Source organism: Beta vulgaris, chromosome 5 (genome assembly GCF_026745355.1).
Source record: "Beta vulgaris subsp. vulgaris cultivar EL10 chromosome 5, EL10.2, whole genome shotgun sequence".
NCBI lineage: Eukaryota > Viridiplantae > Streptophyta > Magnoliopsida > Caryophyllales > Amaranthaceae > Beta > Beta vulgaris.
Window position 1 is genome coordinate 39,339,035 of NC_079206.1, and position 7,494 is coordinate 39,346,528.

The window sequence follows — 7,494 nt, forward strand, 5'->3', positions numbered from 1 at the left end:
GTGAACATTCTCGTGCCAAGATCGACAACTTCCTAAGGACTTACTCTCTTGAAGAACGGGCGTTCAGAGCTAATTTCCACTTGGTGCCAACTGCCGCTGACGAACAATTGCAAGACCCCTACGACCCAAGCGACAACACATCCCCATCAATGGCTTCAGATACGTTACTCACCCCCCTCTTTGTCATCATTTCACTCATACTATAGACTCATGCTTGTGTTTTCTTGACACCGTCAGGTTATACGACATCTACTAAGAATAAGACTCCAGTGGTTGCTCTAACAGAGGCTGAGATGTTGGAGAGGATGCTGAAAAGGAAGAGGGCTCAAGCTAGCATGCCCACTCCATCTACCGCTACTGCTCATATAGCTAGCCACCGTCAAACCTGACGACACCAAAGTTGTTAAGGAGGCGACACTACTCCCACCATCTGGCCCAATGCCGAGAAGCTCACTTTTCCTGCACTGCAAAAACGCCTCACCAAACTATTGACTCATCAGGTCGCAGACGAAGGACTAGCCTTACAGCTACATGTAAGTCGCTGTTATGCAATAATAATTGTGCCCCTGTCTTTTGCTACTACTAACCTGTGGTGTTACGTTATATATGCCATCCGAAATTCTTTGGCCATCCACAACTCTGCCATCATGCTGGAGAAGGAGAGCAAGACCGTCCGAGAGAAATAGACTGGGCGCCAAAGTCGTGGAAGCAGCGTCACTGAAATTTTGGACGTCCGCACTTTTGAATTGGAGGCTAGGGTGACGACGTTACAAAAGGAGATTATGGACGCCGCCAACCTCTATGCTTGGAGGACAAAGGTAAGGTTGATGAAGCAATATATGGATGGCAAGACGGCGTCATGGACTGCAGAAGATGGCGTTAACCAGTTCCTTGCTGTGTACGGAACTGACGCCGACCTCTTCCTGACGGCATTGCTGTGAATTCTGAGACAATGGAGACGGCTGAATCTGCTCATGAAGATGGAAGCAAAGATGCCATGGATACTCATAACAAAGTAGTCTCCAATGTTTAGTTTTTGCCTGGTGTTATGTCACCAATTTAAAGCAATGTCTTTTTTATCGATTTGCTTTGGTGCTAGAGCACCGGTGTGGTTTGGAACAGTTTCAAGTTTTAGGGTATGTTTTATCTAAGTATTGCCGCAACGTCAATTATCAATGTTATGTCTGTGTTGTGTGATAATTTTATCTTAGTATGTTATGTTCATGTAATTGTTTGTGATTGCGTACACGAACGTATGTATGTATGTGTATGATAGGTACCTTTGATGTTTGAACCATTTTGGTACTAGTTGCAATGAAGGGTCAAGTACCACTTCCAACTAGTTACACATGGTGTGTTGTTGTGAGGACTTCTCAAGGTGTGTGCCCTCCTCGTATAGAAGTCAGTTTGTGTTCACTTGACGCCGTTGGGCATTGAATGATCATGCACGAACGGTCGTCGTCGGAACAAATGTCGACATGTAAATCGAGTGTGTTGTATTCAAGGTTTTAATGATGACTAATAATGTTATTGAGTCTAGGAAAATTAGTTGAGTCTAGGAAATAAATTTTGTAATTTCGAATTAATTTTAATATTGTCTTGAGTGTAATTTATTTAATTATAACTTGTCAAGAAATGGTTATGAGTTTAACCTAGTAAAGTTATGTAAATAAATTAATTCCTATGCTCGAAATGTTATGTGTTATAAATTGCTTTGAATTAACCAAATAACATGGAATATTATTTTGAATAAAATAATTTCTATGATATTTGTTGGAGTATGAGTTTGTTATTATTCTACAGTTTAAACGAATTATTTTGTTGAAAACAAGAAATAACAAACCAAGCTATAATAAATTAAAGGAAGCGCATCAGGCTGTAGTTCCTAGATTGTAGGGAGACTAGAAACTATTTAACCCGTCAGTTCCTAGAATCTAGGAGAGCTAACTAACTCCCAATCATTCAGCCTCAACAACAAGTTTCACGCTAAATATGGAAGTAATGTTGATTGTACGTGGAATTAGTTGTAGAAGATCGTGGATAATGTGGCTCCAACAACGGTTAGATCACGGACCACTTCTAACACCCATGTTTACTTAGTGGAGAAAAATAAGGAGCTGCTGTGGTCGTCTATAAATAGCTCAATCAAAAACCAGAATAGACTAACACTTTCCATATATATTGTAATATTTTATGAGAAAGTTTATTTTCGTTTATTACTCTTCAAGCAATTATTGTAATACTTTTCGAGTGTGGGTTGAGAGAACTTAAATCTTGTATGTAAGGGTGAGAATAAAGAAAGAGAAAGAGAAGAGAGAAAGAGAAGACTTCTAGTGAAGTCAAGTGAGGAAAGTCACATGTTCAGGGGGAACAAGGTGACTGGAAACTGGTTCCTAGAGGAACTGAGTGAGGATTGATTTATAATAAGTTGTAATAACTTTTATAAATAAAGGAGCAAGGTTTCTTCCTAAAGAATTGAGGAAGAGAACCTTGTTAAAAGGATCTTCTTACGTTCTTCCTTGTATTATTTCCCTTTATTACCTTTCAAGTTTTATTATCCGCAAAAAGTTTGAAAATCTCCGCAACTACAATTCACCCCCCCTCATGTAGTTGATTTAGTGTTTATACTAGACTAACCGAGTGTCGACGCCAGGTGATTGCCAACGTTATTATGTCAAGCTAAGTGGCATCGATCGTGACTGCATCCTTATTTTATGGATCTGTTTCTGCACAACAAAGGTGAGATGGCCGTTTGAGTGTCGACGTCAGGTGATTGCCAACGTTATTATGCAAGCTAAGTGGCATCGATCGTGACTGCATCCTTATTTTATGGATCTGTTTCTGCACAACAAAGGTGAGATGGCCATTGGCGATGCAAACGGCCCTCCGACACCCAAGTCAATACGATGTCCACAATAAAATGAAAGAAAATAAAATTGAAGATGTTGAAAACAAAATGAAACGAACTACCACAATCTAATTTGCGCGCAACTTACCTGCAGCGGCGTCCATTTTATTGTCAACATATGAATTAAAATGGATAAAGTTTGACACTAGTGGAAAAAAGCTCATCCGATGCATTTACAATCGGGCTTACTGATTCGATTTTGGTCTGGATCGGGTGGGCTCGCAACAATTTGCAATGGGTAACTGATCTGGTCCTAAACCAGACTAGTTAATCATTTACTGCTCCGGTTTGGTGAAAATCGAAGCAGTTAAGCAAGTTAACTGCTCCGATTTTGACCCAAAACTAGAGCAGTTAATCAAGTCAACTGCTTCGGGTTTGGTCAAAATCGGAGCAGTTGACCACCCCAAAACCATTTTTTTTTTTTGCATTTTTTCATTATTAATCAATACAAATTTAATAATATATATATGAATACTCATTTTATTAAGCATATTATGCTCAATAAGGCTAGAATTTCCAGTCTCTCATTAGTGTAAGAATTAATAATAATATGCCTTCTCTTTTAATTCATACATATATAAGGAGGCACAAAGGCCAAACCTACACGAGTCCCAATTGCACGCCTATATTACAACCACTTACATTTTTTATCAAATAAGCAACTACCATACACAATGTTCAAGCATGTACGAAATGACAAAAGACTAGTGTCACCATGTTGGTTGTATATGTTCGAATCAAATTGTCAATGCTTCACAATTCAGCTAAACTTAGGAGCTGACTGAGGTACGTTTCTGCAAAAATTGAGCCATAGAGTAAGACTAGAAAGATTTAGAGGGGAGCTAACTTCCAAAGAGAGACATCCAAGTATACCATGTTCAAATTAACTATGTAGTTCAAAAATATGAACGTCTTTTCCCCTTAAACTAGTTATTATGCCCGGGCTATGTCCCGGATAAGAAAAAATTTCACTTCTTGATATAATACTGTATGATAATAACACTAAATACAACTTAGTCTAGTGGTTAAAACTTTTGTATGTACTTGAGGTCTCGCAATCAAACCCCTATACTACGCAATTTCTAAAATTTTTTCTTGTATAGGGAGAGCGCCCGCCATATGGCACAGTTTCTTCTTTATGCACTCCTTTTAATATATTTGTATAGATTAGTTACAATTTACTCTAGCACTTCAAAAAAAAAAAAAAAAGCAAATTTTATCCTTATAGCCTGAATACAGATGCTCGCCTATTCAACATTCCAACCAAACCTGATTCGAAACCCAAAAAGAATAACCAAAAATATCTCTTTGGAAACTGGAGAAAGCAAGTCTAAGTACTCAATACCTCTCAAAAAAAAAAAAAAAAAACAAGTACTCAATAGAACGAAAATCCAAAAGATGCAACAGACAAAAAGAATAGATGGTGTACTAATGGGCAAGAATCATGACAACTGCCATCAATATGATCAAATCCATGTTCACCTACTAGTATTATTAGAAAAGCCAGATATTACTAGATATGATTGCATGTATGCATATTTGAGGGTTAGGTTATGTTATACCATTTAGAAGAACGGAGGTAATGACCATGATGTTTAGCATGGAAAGCTCTAGAATACATACCATGTGAATGCAAAGGGTTAGGTTGGCTCCTTCATGATTCAACAACAATTACCTTGTAATAAGTATCAGGCCCAGTCCTGATCTTTTTGGGGCCCTAGGCAAAATGGTAGATTGAGGCCCTTTTAAAAAATACAAATTATAATAAAACAAAATAAAAAATTTGATAGTAATTCTATGAAATAAATCCGTTGTTCAAGCGAATGCAAATTTGCAAATAAATTTATATATAAAAAATGTTTCAAGAAACTCATATGCCATCATCTAATACATGATAATAAAATATCATAAAAAACGAGTTCTACGAGCATTCCGAGATGTAAAATCATTAATGATAATATCAACATCGATGTTTTCCAAAAGTTCTTTTTTCGCAAGACCATTTAACTGCTCTTGTGACATAGACGACCTCAAATAGGTTTTGATCAACTTCAACTTTGAAAAACTTCTTTCGGCCGATGCCACGGTCACTGGAACTGTTAAAAAAATTCTATAAGCGATTGAAGTATTTGGATAGCAATATGTAGATTTAACAAAATCAAGAATTTCAGTGGCTGACATTAATTTATTTGGCAAAGTAGATGGTAACACTTTCAATTCTGAGTAAAAATCATTCAAATCCACATCAAATGAATGACCATGAGAAAAAGTAGAGTGAAAAATAACACAACATTCTTTCAGTTCTTTTTCCTCCAATGACCTTAACTTGTTTGAATCAAACAAAAATCCAAAAATACTTTCAAAAGTTTTTAGTTGCTCAGATATGCTTTTCAAAGAAGTAATTGCCATATCAACAACAACAAAAAAAAAATACTCAAGTCTAAATAATTATTCAGGAGACTGGTTTTGTTCATCCTCTTGGTTATTTTCATCAAAATGTTTTTTTTTTTCTAATAATACGACGTTTTGTAGGAAGAGTAGGCTCAACATCCATATCAAGTGCAATACTTCTAGCATATTCATACTAGAAGTGAAGCCTTCCTCTCTAAACTTTTCGAAATAGGACACATACTTCAACTTGTTCTATGGTGGTGTCGATACACATGGACTTGGATTGTAATTTTTGCTCACTTTATTTATAAAAACAGAATCTCATACCAAATAACCATACCAAGCAAAACTCAAAACTTCCAAGTGCGTTATATAGAGACTCCACTTCACTCTTTGACTTTGCATCATTACCACAAGAATCATATAAAATTGATAAAGCCAATCTTAATTGGGGAGCTTGAAATCTAATAGCTTTAACACTTTTTATTCGACTCTTTCAACGAGTATTAGATAAACATTTCAAAGTAAGATCGGAAACATTATCCAACAAAATTTTCCATCTTTTTGTAGAACCAGAAAACAGATTATATATGCGTTGAACAATTTCAAAAAATGAATAGCTCGTGCAAGAATGTGCCATGTGCTAAGAGCAAGATTCAAACTTGACAAGCACAAGGCATAATGAATGCTCTCGGGTTTATTTCAAGTAAACGTTTTTGTACACCTTGGTGCTTCCGTTTCATATTGGAACCATTATCATAACCTTGACCCTTTATTATCAACATTAAGATCAAGAGACTTTAAAATTTTGTAATTCAATAAAAAGTCCAATTCGATGTACCATTTACCTCTAAGAATCTAAAAAGTACTCTCAATTTTATCTTTTTTGTTGTCATATTCACACATCGTATTATCAAGTCATTTGTTCTTGATGAGCAATATCCGGAGTACAATCAAGAATTATGGAAAAATATTTTGCCTCTTTGATAATCTTGATTATAGAACTCTTCACACTATCGGCTAAAAGGAAGATCAATTCATTTTGAATTTTATGCCCAAGATAATGATAATGAATTTCACGATTTTGAATGTGTCTAATATGATCTTGCATTATCACATCAAATTCTGCAATCATTTCAATCAATCCTAAGAAATTACCATTACTATCTTGATATAGTTTTTCATTGGATCCTCTAAAAGCCAAATATTCTAAGTAAAACTTGCCTCCATCGATCTTTCTCTTTTATAATCGCTTCTTGCAAGTTTTTATCAATCGTTTAATTCTCTTATAGGCCCCTTTTCAACTATAATGTCTCTTGTTTTATTATCAAGGTTATCCCAATTCCTAGGATCATAAATATCAACATAAGGAATTTCTTATTCTTCATCAGTACCATTATTAGTAGGAATTGGTTGTTCTTCATCAATGTCAATATCAACATTTGGCAGATTAGGCTCATTTAGACCATCAATAGGCTCATTTAGAACATCTATAGGCTCATTAGGAACATTTCCATTATTGTTATTTACTTCATCATGTAAATTTTCATTTGGTTGATTTAAATTTTCATCAACTACATTTCTAAGAACAAATATGTCAATAGCACCTTGCTGTGATTTTATTAACTCTTCAGCATTTATTTTTTTTTCCTTTTTTCACTTCATGATAAATGTTTTTTAGGCAACATTGTAATTTGCAAATAAAATAAATAAAACACAGAAATTAACAATCAGTTTGACAAAATTGAGAATACTAAAACCATATTACAGACAAGAGAAAGGAAGTAAGGAACAACAACACCTTGAAACCACCCGGTCACCGGAAGGCGGCGCGGAAGGCTAGGCCAGCAGCGGGGAGCACAACACGATTTACGAACAGAGCAGCCGCAAGACAGCAAGCAGGTGCCAGGACAGTAGGCCGCAAGCGGCAGCAACAATCAACGATTGCGATGGGATCCGGGCTCCGACAGGTGGCAAGCCGGCGACGCAACAACCACCGTCCACCGACGAGGCTTCAGTATCAAATCAGAAAATCAGAAGTTAAACTCAGCCAAATCGGAATCGAAAAAATTCCCCAAAACCTTTCTCATATTCTTAATTTCATAATATCTTAATAATTTCACTTGATTGAAACTAAATCGTATGAGTATTGCATTATAAAAATCCAATTCTTCCCTATTTAAATTGTGGAAAAA